The sequence below is a fragment of the Neovison vison genome, chromosome 1 (genome assembly GCF_020171115.1).
Source record: "Neovison vison isolate M4711 chromosome 1, ASM_NN_V1, whole genome shotgun sequence".
NCBI classification, from domain to species: Eukaryota; Metazoa; Chordata; class Mammalia; order Carnivora; family Mustelidae; genus Neogale; species Neogale vison.
In genome coordinates, this window is record NC_058091.1 from 148,635,722 (window position 1) to 148,652,549 (window position 16,828).

At 40.3% G+C, this 16,828-nt stretch overlaps 1 pseudogene; it reads right to left on the reverse strand.

The window, feature by feature from the left end:
* Positions 1-444: 444 nt before the first annotated feature.
* LOC122900356 lies at positions 445-1,398 on the reverse strand (annotated as a pseudogene).
* Between the last annotated feature and the right edge of the window lie 15,430 nt (positions 1,399-16,828).

Below are 16,828 nucleotides of genomic sequence, written 5' to 3' on the forward strand. Positions count from 1 at the left end.
TGTAGAGGTCTCTAAAGTACGAATGTGAGGAAGAGCTCGGGCAGCCAGGTGGGTGCACGTGGTGAGTGCCCGACACGTGATTTCAGCTCAGGTTGTGATCTCAGGGTTGTGGGACCAATCCCAGCATCAGGCTCTGTGCTCAGGGTACAGTTCGCTTGAGATTCTTTCTCCCTCTCCCTATACCCCTGCTGCACATGCTCTCTCCTTCTCAAATTAAATAATAAATCCATATATGTGCATTTGATCTAGGAACAAAAATCAGCCTCTCTGGAAGTTGTGTGAATCCTTGAATATGGATTTTGAGTACTCATTTACATAAAACAGTGGAGTAAGGTAATTCCCTTGAAACTTATCACGGGAAATATTAGATGATCCACGTAGGTCACAAACATCTTAATCACTCTGGCATTCAATGTGTTCCATCAAAGGGTCTTCCCCGCCCGGTCATCTGGAGTCATGGCCCCTGCAAAGTACCTTCTTCATTGCTCCTGTCACATCCTTGTTCCTCAGTGTATATATGATGGGGTTGACCGTGGGGGTGACGATGGCATAGAACAGAGACACAAACTTGCCCTGATCCTGGGAGTAGTTGTTGCTGGGCTGGAGGTAAGCATAGATGGCCGTGCCATAGAACAGGGAGACCACTGTGATGTGGGACCCACATGTGCCAAACGCTTTCCTCTGCCCTGCAGATGACTTTATTCTTAAGATCGCCCTGACAATCCGACAATAGGAGAAGATGATTAATGCCACAGGTACAAGGAGAATGATCACACCAAGAAAGAAAAGCTCAGATTCATTCACAGTGGTGTCAACACAGACAAGCTTGAGTAGTGCGGGGATCTCACAAATGAAGTGGTCTATTTTATTTCTCCCACAAAGTGGCAAAAGGAAGATGAGCACTGTCTGCAATAAGGAGTTGCCAAAACCAAAGAACCATGACGCAGAAGCCATGAGGGCACAGAGACGGGGGTGCATGATCACGGTGTACTGCAGGGGCTTGCAGATGGCTGCATAGCGGTCAAACGCCATGACCCCTAAGAGAATGCATTCCGTGCATCCCAGCCCCAAGAAGACAAACAGCTGAACTACACAGCCACCAAATGAGATGGACTTGTCTGCTGTCCTGAGATGAACCAGGAGCTGCGGGACACTGCTGGTCGTGTAACACAGGTCCAGAAAGCTTAGGTTGGAGAGGAAAAAGTACATGGGAGTATGTAGATGTGGGTCGAGGTAGGACAAGGCAATGATGGTGGCATTTCCCAGCAGAGTGAACAGGTAGAAGATCAGGAGAACCACAAAGAGGACTAGCTCCAGTTGAGGCCGGTCAGAGAACCCCAGCAGGATAAACCCCGTGAAAGAACTGCCATTCTTCTGTTCCATCCTCTGTTAGCACATGTTTCCTGCCAGGACCAAGTGTTTAGCAACTTTTAAAAGAAACCTTCAAAGAAAAAAAAAAAAGTTGGTGCCTCTGGAGGTGGATCTCTCATGTTGTAAGACCTGGCCATGGCATACTAAAAGTAACCATTTCAATAAATGATTGAAATTGACATAACTTACACCAGCTTACTTCCACATTATCACAAAAAGTAAATCTTTAAAATGTAATATGGGAAAAATGAAATAATGCACTTCATGTTGACATCAGTCATAGGTATGAAAGGTCTTTGGTGTGACTTAATGGGACTTAAAGGACTGTAGTATGTACATACATTTTAGAGATAATAAGGATGAAGGAAATAGAGGGAGAACAATCAGAAAGAATTGGAAGAGGTGCAGACAGAGGGAGAGACGTTATTGCAAATATGTATCTTGTATTTTACACAGCTGGATTTGTACACACCTCACCTGCAATGGAATATAACACAAAAGATACTCAAAAATGTGTTCAGAGATAGGAATTTTTAAAAGCTAGAATGTACGTGAAAAGTGCTCTACATCACTCAGCATCAGGGAAATACAAATCAAAACCACAATGAGATACCACCTCAGACCAGTCAGAATAGCTAAAATTAACAAGTCAGGAAATGACAGATGCTGGCGAGGATGCGGAGAAAGGGGAAATCTCCTACCCTGTTGAGAATGCAAGCTGGTGCAACGAGTCAGGAAAACAGCATGGAGTTTCCTCAAAAAGGTGTAAATAGAGCTACTCTATGAAACAGCAACTGCACTACTGGGTATTTACCCTAAAGATAGAAACGTAGTGATCCGAAGGGGCATGTATACCCAAATGTTTATAAAAGCAATGTCGGGGTGCCTGGGTAGCTCAGTGGGTTAAAACCTCTGCCTGTGGCTCGGGTCATGATCCCAGCGCCCTGGGATTGACCCCCGCATCAGGTTCTCTGCTCTGAGGGGAGCCTGCTTTCTCCTCTCTCTGCCTGCCTCTCTGCCTGCTTGTGATCTCTGTCTGTCAAATAAATAAATACAATCTTTAAAAAAAAAAAAGCAATGTCCACAAGAGCCAAACTATGGAAAGAACCTAGATGTCCATCAACAGATGAATGGATAAAGAAGATGTGGTATATATATATATACAAGTATACGTGTGTGTGCATATATATATATATATATATATATATATATATATATACAGAACACTATGCAGCCATCAAAAGAAATGAAATCTTGCCATTTGCAATGACTGGATGGAAGTAGAGGGTATTATGCTGATTGAAATAAGTCAATCTGAGAAAGACAACTATCATATGATCACCCTGATATGAGGTAGTGGAGAATCAAAGTGGGGGGTTTCACGGGTAGGAAAAGAATAAATGAAACAAATGAAACAAGATCAGGAGGGAGACAAGCCATAAGAGACCCTTAATGTCACAAAACAAACTGAGGGGGGCCGGGAGGAGGGGGGTAGGGAGAGGATGGTGGGTTTATGGGCATTGGGGAGGATATGTGCTATGGTGAGTGTTGTGAAGTGCGTAAACTGTGAAGTGTCTAACATGGCGATTCACAGACCTGTACCCCTGGGGCTAATAATACATTATGTGTTTATTTTAAAAATTTTAAAAAGAACTAGAATGTATATATACAAATAATTCAATTACATTCAAAATATCAGTAGTAATTCTGCATATAAACATTGTGTCAGAATTACGTCTCTAAAATACTGTATTTATGATAGCTACATGTTTGGAATTTGAGTTTCCTTAGAGTAGTAAAACTACTAAACACACACTCAGAGAGAATCTAAAAACACCACCATTTAAATACCGTGCTTAAACCTGGCAAGCCAGAAAGGGCTGGCAAGATGTATTTAGGGCACTAAAGGAGAAGAACATGCAGCCAAGAATACTTTATCCAGCAAGACTGATATTCAAAATGGATGGAGAGATAAAGAGTTCCCAAGATCGGCAAGGCTTAAAAGAGTATGCAACCACCAAGTCAACAGTGCAGGAAATATTAAGGGGGGTTATATAAAAGAGGAAAAATCCTAAGAATATCATTGAACAGAAATATATGGAGACAATCTACAGAAAAAAAGACTTCAAAGGTAACACGATGTCAATAAAAACATATCTATCAATAATCACTCTCAATATGAATATCCTAAATGCACCCATAAAAAGACACAGGGTTGCAGATTGGATAAAACGACAGGACCCATCCATATGTTGTCTACAAGAGACCCATTTCAAACCTAAGGATACACCCAGACTGAAAGTGAAGGGATGGAGAAGCATCTCTCATGGAAATGGACCTCAAAAGGCAGGGGTAGCTATTCTTCTATCAGATAAATTAGATTTTAAACTAAAGACTGTAGTCAGAGATACAGAAGGACACTACATAATTCTTAAAGGGACTATCCACCAAGATGATCTAACAATTATAAATATTTATGCCCCCAATATGGAAGTAGCAACCCACGGAATGGGAGAAGATATTTGCAAATGACAGTACAGACAAAAGGTTGATATCCAGGATCTATAATGAACTCCTCAAACTCAACACACATGAAACAGGCAAAAACAACAAAAAATGGGCAGAAGATATGAACAGACACTTCTCCAATCAAGACATACAAATGGCTATCAGACACATGAAAAAATGTTCATCATCATTAGCTCTCAGGGAGATTCAAATTAAAACCACATTGAGATCAAAAGCTTCTGCACACCAAAGGAAACAGTCCAAAAAACAAAGAGGCAACCCACGGAATGGGAGAAGATATTTGCAAATGACAGTACAGACAAAAGGTTGATATCCAGGATCTATAATGAACTCCTCAAACTCAACCCACATGAAACAGACAAACACATCAAAAAATGGGCAGAAGATATGAACAGACACTTCTCCAATCAAGAAATACAAATGGCTATCAGACACATGAAAAAATGCTCATCATCATTAGCCCTCAGGGAGATTCAAATTAAAACCACATTGAGATATCACCTTACACCAGTTAGAATGGCCAAAATTAACAGAACGGGAAACAACATGTGTTGGAGAGGATGTGGAGAAAGGGGAACCCTCTTACACTGTTGGTGGGAATGCAAGTTGGTGCAGCCTCTTTGGAGAACAGTGTGGAGATTCCTCAAGAAATTAAAAATAGAGCTTCCCGACGACCCTGCAATTGCACTCCTGGGTATTTACCCCAAAGACACAGATGTCGTGAAAAGAAGGGCCATCTGTACCCCAATGTTTATAGCAGCAATGGCCACAGTCGCCAAACTATGGAAAGAACCAAGATGCCCTTCAACGGATGAATGGATAAGGAAGATGTGGTCCATATACACTATGGAGTATTATGCCTCCATCAGAAAGGATGAATCCCCAACTTTTGTAGCAACATGGACGGGACTGGAAGAGATTCTGCTGAGTGAAATAAGTCAAGCAGAGAGAGTCAATTATCATATGGTTTCACTTATTTGTGGAGCATAACAAATAGCATGGACTACAAGGGGTGTTAGAGAGGAGTAGGGAATTTGGGTAAATTGGAAGGGGAGGTGAACCATGAGAGACTATGGACTCTGAAAAACAATCTGAGGGGTTTGAAGTGGCGGGGGGGTGGGAGGTTGGGGTACCAGGTGGTGGGTATTATAGAGGGCATGGCTTGCATGGAGCACTGGGTGTGGTGAAAAAATAATGAATACTGTTTTTCTGAAAATAAAAAAAAAATAAAAAAAAAAAAACAGTCTGAGGGGTTTGAAGTGGCGGGGGGTGGGAGGTTGGGGTACCAGGTGGTGGGTATTATAGAGGGCACGGCTTGCATGGAGCACTGGGTGTGGTGAAAAAATAATGAATACTGTTTTTCTGAAAATAAAAAAAAAATTAAAAAAAAAAACAGTCTGAGGGGTTTGAAGTGGCAGGGGGTGGGAGGTTGGGGTACCAGGTGGTGGGTATTATAGAGGGCACGGCTTGCATGGAGCACTGGATGTGGTGAAAAAATAATGAATAATGTCTTTCTGAAAATAAATAAATTGGAAAAAATTAATTAATTAATTAATTAATTTTAAAAAGAAAACTATTAATCAAGATAAAGAGTCATATTGATATGAATACATTAATAGTAGGAGATCTTAACATGCCTCTTTCAGTAATAGACAGATCATCCAAGCAGAAAATCAATAAAGAAACAAGAGCATTGAATGACACATTGGACCAGGTGGACCTCATAGATATATACAGAACATTCCACCCTAAAACAACAAAATACTCATTCTTCTCAAGTGCACATGGAACCTTCTCCAGAATAACCACATACTGGGTCAAAAATCAGGGCTCAACCGATACCAAAAGACTGAGATGATTCCCTGCTATTCTCAGATCACAATGCTTTGAAACTGGAGCTCAATCACAAGGAAAAGTTTGGAAGGAACTCAAACACCTGGAAGCTAAAGACCACCTTGCTTAAGACTGCTTGGATCAACTAGGAGATCAAAGAAGAACTTAAACAATTCATGGAAATCAATGAGAATGAAGACACTTTGGCCCAAAACCTATGGGATAAAGCAAAGGTGGTCCTAAGGGGGAAATACATAGCCATCCAAGCCTCCCTCTAAAACACTGAAAAATCCAGAATATATCAGCTGTCTCTGCACCTTAAAGAACTGGAGAATCAACTACAAATTAAACCAACTCCACACACAAGAAGGGAAATAATCAAGATTAGAGCAGAGATCAATGAGATAGAAACTAGAGATACAGTAGAACGTATCAGTGAAACTAGAAGCTGGTTTTTTGAAAGAATCAATAATATCGGTAAACCATTGGCCAAACAAATCAAAAAGGAAAGAGAGAAGGCCCAAATTAATAAAATTATGAATGAAAAGGGAGAGATCACAACTAACACCAAGGAAATAGAAACGGTCATCAGTAGTCATTATCAACAGTTATATGCCAATAAGCTTAGCAATCTAGATAAAATGGATGCATTCCTGGAAAACTATAAATTCCCAAAATTGAACCAGGAAAAAATTGACAACCTGAATAGACTGATATCTAGTAACAAGATTGAAGCAATGATCAAAAACCTCCCAAAGAACAAGAGCCAAGGACTTGACAGATTCCCTGGGGAATTCTACCAAACTTTCAAAGAAGAAATAATACCTATTCTCATCAAGCTGTTTAAAAATTTGAAGCAGAAGGAAAATGTCCAGACTCTTTTTATGAAGCCATAATTACCCTGATCCCCAAAGCAGGCAAAGACCCTACCAAAAAAGAGAATTTCAGACCAATATCACTGATGAATATGGATGCTAAGATTCTCAACAAGATCCTAGCCAACAGGATCCAACAGCACATTATATCCACCATGATCAGGTGGGATTCATCCCTGGGCTACAAGGATCGTTCAACATTCGCAAATCAATCAATGTGATACAACAAATTAATATGAGAAGAGAGAAGAACCACATGGTCCTCTCAATTGATGCAGAAAAAGCATTTGACAAAATCCAGCATCCGTTCCTGATTAAAATGCTTCAAAGTATAGGGATAGAGGGAACATTCCTGAACCTCATCAAATCTATGTATGAAAGACCTACAGCAAATATCATCCTCAATGGGAAAAAGCTTGCAGCCTTCCCATTGAGATCAGGAACAAGACGAGGATGCTCACTTTCACCACTCTTGTTCAACATAGTATTAGAAGTCCTAGCAACAGCAATCAGACAACAAAGAGAAATAAAAGGTATCCAAATTGTCAGTGAAGAAGTCAAACTCTCTCTCTTCACAGATGATACGATACTTTATATGGAAAACCCAAAAGACTCCACCCCCAAACTACTAGAACTCATACAGCAATTCAGCAATGTGGCAGGATACAACGTCAATGTGCAGTAAGTAGTTGCTTTCCTATACACTAACAATGAAAATACAGAAAGGGAAATTAGAGAATCGATTCCATTTACTATAGCACCAAGAACCATAAGATGCCTGGGAATAAACCTAACCAAGAGATAAAGGATCTGTACTTGAGGAATTACAGAATGCTCATAAAAGAAATTGAAAAAGACACAAAAAGCTGGACGACCATTCCATGCTCTTGGATTGGAAGAATAAACATTGTTAAAATGTCTATACTGCCTCAAGCAATTTATACTTTTAATATCATTCCGATCAAAATTCCACTGGTATTTTTCAAAAAACTGGAGCAAATAATCCTAAAATTTGTATGGAATCAGAAGAGACCCGAAATTGCTAAGGAAATGTTGAAAAAGAAAAACGAAATTGGGGGCATCACATTACCTGATTTCAAGTTTTAATACAAAGTTGTGATCACCAAGACAGCATGGTACTGGCATAAAAACAGACACATACACAGTGGAACAGAATAGAGAGCCCAGATATGGACCCTCAACTCTATGGTCAATTAATCTTTGACAAAACAGGAAAAAAATATACAGTGGAAAAAAGACAGTCTCTTCAATAAATGGTGCTGGGAAAATTGGACAGCTATATGTAGAAGAATGAAACTCAACCTTTCTCTTACACCATACACAAAGATAAACTCAAAATGGATAAAAGACCTCAACGTGAGACAGGAATCCATCAGAATCCTAGAGGAGAACGTAGGCAGTCATCTCTTCAATATCAGCCACAGCAATTTCTTTCAAGATATGTCTCCAAAAGCAAAGGAAACAAAAGTGAAAATGAACTTTTGAGACTTCATCAAGATGAAAAGCCTCTGTACATAAAAGAAAACAGTCAAGAAAACAAAGAGGCAACCCACAGAATGGGAGAAGATATTTGCAAATGACAGTATACACAAAAGGCTTATATCCAGGATCTATAAAGAACTTCTCAAACACACAAAAAACAGATAATATGTCAAAAAATGGACAGAAGACATGAACAGACACTTCTCCAATCAAGACATACAAATGGCTATCAGACACATGAAAAAATGTTCATCATCATTAGCCATCAGGGAGATTCAGATTAAAACCTCATCGAGATACCACCTTACACCAGTTAGAATGGCCAAAATGAACAAGACAGGAAACAACATGTGTTAGAGAGGATGTGGAGAAAGGGGAACCCTCTTACACTGTTGGTGGGAATGCAAGTTGGTACAGCCACTTTGGAGAACAGTGTGGAGATTCCTCAAGAAATTAAAAATAGAGCTTCCCTCAAATAAATAAATAAAATCTTTAAAAAAAAAATAGAGCTTCCCTATGACCCTGCAATTGCACTACTGGGTATTTACCCCAAAGATACAGAGGTACTGAAAAGAAGGGCCTTCTGTACCCCAATGTTTATAGCAGCAATGGCCACGGTCGCCAAACTGTGAAAAGAACCAATCATGAGAGACTATGGACTCTGAAAAACAATCTGAGGGGTTTGAAGAGGTGGGGGTGTGGGAGATCGGGGTACCAGCTGGTGGGTATTATAGAGGGCACGGATTGCATGGAGCACTGGGTGTGGTGAAAAAATAATGATACTGTTATGCTGAAATAAATAAATGAAAAAAATGAAGAAAAAAAAAAGAACCAAGATGCCCTTCAACAGACGAATAGATAAGGAAGATGTGGTCCATATACTCTATGGAGTATTATGCCTCCATCAGAAAGGATGAATACCCAACTTTTGTAGCAACATGGATGGGACTGAGAGAGATTATGCTGATGAAATAAGTCAAGCAGAGAGAGTCGATTATCATATGGTTTCACTTCTTTGCGGAGCATAACAAATAACACGGAGATCATGGGGAGATGGAGAGGAGAAGGGAGTTGGGGGAAATTGGAGGGGGAGATGAACCATGAGAGACTATGGACTCTGAAAAACAACCTGAGGGTTTAGAAGAGGCGAGGTGGGGGAGGTTGGGGGAGCCAGGTGGTGGGTATTATGGAGGGCATGCATTGCATGGAGCACTGGGTGTGGTGCAAAAACAATGAATACTGTTATGCTGAAAAGAAATAAAAAAAGAAAAAAGAAAAAGAAAAAGGCAAGCTACTGAATTGGAGAATATATTCAACACCAAAAAAAGCAATCTGATTAAAACATGGACAGAGCATGCAAGTTGGGTCAGCCACTTTGGAGAACAGTGTGGAGATTCCTCAAGAAATTAAAAATAGAGCTTCCCGATGACCCTGCAATTGCACTCCTGGGTATTTACCCCAAAGACACAGATGTCGTGAAAAGAAGGGCCATCTGTACCCCAATGTTTATAGCAGCAATGGCCACAGTCGCCAAACTATGGAAAGAACCAAGATGCCCTTCAACGGATGAATGGATAAGGAAGATGTGGTCCATATACACTATGGAGTATTATGCCTCCATCAGAAAGGATGAATCCCCAACTTTTGTAGCAACATGGACGGGACTGGAAGAGATTCTGCTGAGTGAAATAAGTCAAGCAGAGAGAGTCAATTATCATATGGTTTCACTTATTTGTGGAGCATAACAAATAGCATGGACTACAAGGGGTGTTAGAGAGGAGTAGGGAATTTGGGTAAATTGGAAGGGGAGGTGAACCATGAGAGACTATGGACTCTGAAAAACAGTCTGAGGGGTTTGAAGTGGCGGGGGGGTGGGAGGTTGGGGTACCAGGTGGTGGGTATTATAGAGGGCACGGCTTGCATGGAGCACTGGGTGTTGTGAAAAAATAATGAATACTGTTTTTCTGAAAATAAATAAATTGGAAAAAAAAAAAAACATGGACAGAGCACCTGAATAGACATTTTTCCAAAGACATACAGATGATCAACAGACACATGATTGGTGATGTTGAACATCTGTTCACCGGAGAAATGTGAATAAAAACGAGGATGATTTGAATCTCCCTGATGGCTAATGAATCTTGGAACACTGAAGAAATAAAATTATTTTTTAAAAGAAGAAATTAAAAATAGAGCTTCCCTCTGACCCTGCTATTGCGCTACTGCATATTTATCCCAAAGATACAGAGGTACTGAAAAGAAGGGCCATCTGAACCCCAATGTTTATAGCCACAATGGCCACCTTCACCAAACTGTAGAAAGAACCAAGATGCCCTTTATGGATGGGTAAGGAATGGATAACGGAATGGATAAGGAAGATGTGGTCCATATACACTATGGAGTATTATGCCTCCATCAGAAATGATGAATACCCAACTTTTGTAGCAACATGGACGGGACTGGAAGAGATTATGCTGAGGTAAATAAGCCAAGCAGAGAGAGTCAATTATCATATGGTTTCACTTATTAGTGGAGCATAATAAATAGCATGGAGGACATAGGGAGATGGAGAGGAGAAGGGAGTTGTGGGAAATTGGAAGGGGAGATGAACCATGAGAGACTATGGACTCTGAAAAACAATCTGAGGGTTTTGAAGGGGCAGGGGGTGGGAGGTTGGGGGAGCCAGGTGGTGGGTATTAGGGAGGGCACGTATTGAATGGAGCACTGTGTGTGGTGCATAAACAATGAATTCTGTTACGCTGAAAAGAAATTTAAAAAAATATAAATAAAAAATAAAATAAAATAAATACAGGCTTTGCCTAAAGATGCTTAAAATTACTGTATCAATTTTCAGGAACTCTGAGCATACCTTGGACGTGCATACTCAGGTGGAATCAGATCCCTAAAATTCAGTGGCATTAACTTTCCTCTTCCTCCTGCACACTTTTGTTTCGCACATTGTCAACCAGACCACATGAAATTCCTGAAAAAGGTTGGAGTATTCACCATCCACATTCTAATCAGAATAAATACTTTAAAAAGTTACACAACTGTATAATCTACATACAAAGGGTAATGCTTTATACCACTTCTATGATGAAGTAATCAACTAGATAAGTATATAGAGATAAAGACTGATTTATTCTCAAAGCAATGACTAGATAAGTATATAGAGATAAAGACTGATTTATTCTCAAAGCAATGACAGGTAAATACCTATAAAGGAAGCCTCTGAGTATGACAAAGAAAGTCATAGAAAAGGATATTCGGGTATTATCTAAAATCTCAGATACCCGTCCACATTAGGTTAGTACCTTCTCGAAGCTGTCTTGCAGAGTTAATGATGCTGAATCAGACACGTTACCAGCGCTCGGGTGAGTCTGATGACCCTATACTTCTAGCTGCTTAGTACTGAAGAAGCAGTTATAAACCAACCAAAGAGGCTCAGAAAATGAGTGTTTCAGTTTGTTCATGTTCAAATGCTTAGGCATACAGTTCATTTCTTGTTCTTCTGACACTAAATATCTGAATCACGTTTCAGGGCAGACCCACTAGTGTGTGAAAGAAATTGGTACAAAACTGGCATAAAATAAGTTTTATGGACTGAGAATAGAGGATACAGTATGTCACATTATTTTATGCTTCCTTGGATTTCCTGTAGAGATGCATTCAGTTGTATCCACAAAAAAAAAAAATCTATCCACAAACACTTTCTTAATGGAATTAGTTATAAAGGTATCTGAAACAGTGTAAATGTGCAAAAACAGGGAATGTGCCCAGACTCACACCTGCTCAGAAGACCAAATAAACCACAGTTCAGTTTCATGCACACGCGCACAAATACAGATAAATTATCTGAAAGAAATTGCTGGCATTTTCAAGGTGTCTAATGAAGGCATTACTCACCAAAGTAAGGAGGACAAAAGGTAAATATTAACTCATCCAAGGAAAACACCAATATCATATTGTACCATCACAATACATAGTGATCTATTTTAACATTATCTTATCAATAAGGACTAAGAAGGAAGGGAAGAGAAGACAAAACTGTGGTGAGCTGAACTTGCACAAATGGTTTCCTTCTTTTCTGGATTACGTACGCATGTGTATGTATGTATAGATATATCTAAAGAATGCTGAATGGCTTCTATCCAAAAGGTATAAAAATGAATATGATTTTCCATTGAAAAATAAAGTATCAAGCAAAGGAGATGCCCACTAAAAGAGTCAGAAAGAATGGGATTGTCTGTGGAGGTTACAATTGCTTCCAGTGCCTTCCTGGAGAGAACCCTGGGAGGGAACAGGAATACTCTTGTCATAGTCCACCGTCTTATTTCTTTTTTTTTTTTTTTTCACATTACATCTAGGAAAACTATTCCCCTTGAGCAGCACTAGATGTGAGAAAGAGCAGGCTGCATAACGCATTCTTCGGATCTCAACAGCTTGTGCTGCTGATCTGGCTCACTTTCCTCCCTTCTACCTCCCCCGCTCAGCATCCGTCCCTCTCCAATCTCTGTGCACCACCACAGAACACATCTTCCCAGAGAAAGGACATGTGTAGCCTAAGGTTAAATGAAAAACTTCATTTCGTCTACTTCCTACCATGTAAAGACCGTGTGAGTAGACTAAAAACCATCATCTCTATGTAGGTAGGTATCAAATGCCTGAATGCAGTAAGAGACATTCATTCCTCTTGGACAAACTATGTAAATAATCCTGGCTGGACAGGGACAGTAAACACACCCATCCTATGTAAGAGCACAGAACGCCGTCCCTAGCAATTATCATGATGTGATACAGTAGAAGCAACTCCAGCTACAAATCCACACATAAATTATTAGCTTGCATACAAAACAACAAATCCTTGAGAAAAGCACAGGTTATATGCTGAGAGAGAAAAGAGTTATTAAGTGAAATAAAAATAAATAGATACTACAAAACAGAAGCAATGGCATTTTATGTAATAATCACCATCTAAAAACAATACAGTGGGAGGGGCGCTTGGGTGGCTGAGTGGGTTAATGCCTCTGCCTTCAGCTCAGATCATGATCCCAGGGTCCTGGGATGAAGCCCCACATCGCATCGGGAATCTCTGCTCAGCAGGGAGCCTGCTTCCCTTCCTCTCTCTCTCTACCTGCCTCTCTGACTACTTGTAATCTCTATCAAATAAATAAATAAATAAATCCTTAAAAAACAAATTAAAAATAAAATACAGTGGGAAATGACATCTCAAAAAATACAATTCTACAATAATAATTATGAGAATGGGAATTAAATGGAAGAGGTTGAATGTTTCGTACCAGCACATGAAAGCTGATAGAGCCGTTATCGTCTGTTCAACGCTGACACCTAAGTCTAAAGGTTTAAATGGAAGGATCCATATTTCTTGAAAATCACATACTCGGTAAGCAAACTACACATTTTAAAGACCAAAGATCTCATGAAAATGTCTGTATTAACATATTTCAAATATATAACAGTCACCGACATAATTGACATACAAACCCTGCACTCTCCACTTCCTGAATGAATCCTGAAATATGGTTGGCAGTGCTAGGAATGAAAAACCATTACTTTAATAAAGCTTGTGTCCCCTAGGTCTGAGCTGACCCCAATATACTAGAAAGGCCCCCAAGGTCCATGCGGGATGAGCTAGTGAAGGGGAAGGCAGCCTTCACAACACTGGAAATGACAGGTCTCATGAACATGGACGGTTCTTTCCACCAGGTTCCATGGGAGAAGGGGATCAGGTAGGATTTCCACTGCACATGGTTTGTTCAGGGAGTGTTCTCAGGATAAAGGGGATGAGGGAAGCAAAACAGAGCAGAGAATGCTGCTAAGCCAGGATGTGGTCTCAGGTGGAAGATGGCATGAGCCTGATCGCGTAAGAAGCTGGACACAAGTCTCCAGTACAGTATGCATCTGTGCTGGTGGAAATACTCAGCCTTCGCTGTCTAATGCAATAGCCACTATCCCCGTGTCACTACCTGAGCATTTAAAATACACAGTTGGTGGGAATTCAAGTTGGGTCAGCCACTTTGGAGAACAGTGTGGAGATTCCTCAAGAAATTAAAAATAGAGCTTCCCTATGATCCTGCCATTGCACTCCTGGGTATTTAATTTACCCCAAAGATACAGATGTACTGAAAAGAAGGGCCATCTGTACCCCAATGTTTAAGGCAGCAATGGTCACGGTCGCCAAACTGTGGAAAGAACCAAGATACCCTTCAATGGACAAATGGATAAGGAAGATGTGGTCCATATACACAATGGAGTATTATGCCCCCATCAGAAAGGATGAATACCCAACTTTTGTACCAACATGGATGGGACTGGAAGAGATTCTGCTGAGTGAAATAAGTCAAGCAGAGAGAGTCAATTATCATATGGTTTCACTTATTTGTGGAGCATAACAAATAGCATGGAGGACAAGGGGAGATGGAGAGGAGAAGGGAGTTGAGGGAAATTGGAAGGGGAGGTGAACCATGAGAGACTATGGACTCTGAAAAATAACGTGAGGGGTTTAAAGGGGCGGGGGGTGGGAGGTTGGGGAGCCATGTGGTGGGTATAAGGAGGGCACGTATTGCATGGAGCACTGGGTGTGGTGCAAAAACAATGAATACTGTTACGTTGAAAATAAATTTTAAAAAATAATAAAAAATGAAAAATAAAAAAAACACACACAAAGAAAATAAAATAGCCTAGCTGAGAAACGGAATTTTGTATTCTATTTAATTTTAATTAATTTAAATTTAAATGACTTTCTGTGGCTACATACTCCAGTATTAGACAGCACAGCTCTGGAGCATGCATTGCATCAGACTTAGTCCTGCCTTGACATTGGCAGCCTTTTGTCTCTCCCGTGAGTCTGTCCCTGGCTGTGAGCTGCCCCAAATGTGTTCCCCAGACCCCCTGGCAAAGTGGATCTCTTTCAGCTGAGGGAAAATCTCTGAAGAAGGGAATGGCTGTGCATCTGGCAACCCATATTCCTAACACAAAGGGTAAGGATCAGAGCAGCAGCCAGGTAAAGAGCATCTGAGCAGGACCCCAACAGCATTCACACAGAGTCCATTCACGGTGCTGCGCAAGGATAGAAGGATGGAACCCAGCGTCCAGTAGAGATGCACTGACACAATATCCACAGAATGGAACTCCCTGTTATGATCTTCAACATAATGTTTCTAATAATCCTTACATGTTTTAGATTCTTTGGTAACTTGGAAGGGAGAAAATGAACATTTAGAAATGATAAATAGTGACAATGAGATTTAAACAGAGAACAAATATTGTCTATTTTCATAGACAGTAAGAACCAATAGGAAAGTATGGAAGCATATAGTATAATACTTTTATACACATGATGACTCTCTTACTCTATTGCTGAAGGGCATATTTTATTCCCATTACATATAGATATTTAAAGTATTTTTCTCACGTGCATACACAGGTGTAGTGAATGTACTGTAGTAGAATGAAATGTCTGGGAATGACTTGGTGGAGTCTATAACAAAGAGCTAAATTTAGTTCCTACATTTGGTGACTTTCCAGTCTTCCGTTAGACAGAAGACCATACGTGCAAACCAGGACAGCTCTTCTGTGACAAGAACAGCTGCAACGGAAAATGAACTAACTTCCAATTCCTAAAGCAACACACAGACCAAGTTTCATTCCACTCACCTCTGTTCACCCTCTCTGTAGGTTCAAAGCTATTTCCCTACCTCCTTTCCAAGTCACTGCCTAAAGAAGGAATCAAGGACTGGCACTTGGACATGTAGAATCAGTCGTGTGAAGTAAATGCACAGGTTGACTACACCAGCACTGGCTCATCCATAAATTTTTCCTAAGCAGAAGGATGTTTTCTCATGATAACTTCATGTATCTTTAGGTGAACAGAGATCTGCCCTTTTCCTCTAGGAGGTAGGAGATGAAGATAATTGCAAACTCCACCTTGGTTTCTCAAAAGTAGTGACCTGCCTGTATGACAGGGAGACCCTTAAGAGCACAGGAGAGGTGCTGTGACACTCAGCTGTGACCGGGCTGGCACTGAGAACCGAATGTGTTTCCCCGGCTGACGTCTCTGGGGAGCAGATGCCCCACACTGTTAATGAGCCCCTGCCACTGAGCTGTCCAGAGATGGCCGTCCTCAGGGAGAATGATGATCAAGGACAATGCCAGAGGAGACTTTGTTTATCTCTTTTGTTATGACTTATATTTCTCTATGAATAACCTACATGTTTTACAAAACATTGAAGACTTTTTTTGGTCACAATTGCCCAAAACATTTACATATAAATATATGAGTCCATTCACTTACTTAATTTTAAATGTAAATCTGTGAATAAATTTTTCATCTAATTTTCATATAATCATGATCTCAGGTTGAGGGGTGGAGCCCAGCTTAGGCATAGAGCTCCCTGCCCAGCTGGGAGTCCACTTCCCTCTCTATCTCCTTCTTCACCTCCCTGTCCTCACGTACTCTCTTTCTCTCTCTAAAATAAATAATTTAATCTTTAAAAATAAATAAATAAACGTAAATATGTGGATTTTTTTGTCACTTATTCTCCTTTTGTACTGTACAAGGGGTCACAGAGCTAATAATTAGGCATAGTCTAATCTTGAAGCTGAATATAAAGAAAAGCAACCAAACTCTACCAAACTTCTATGAGGTTATTGTTAAAAATTCTTTCTTTAAGGGGCACCTGGGTGGCTCAATGGGT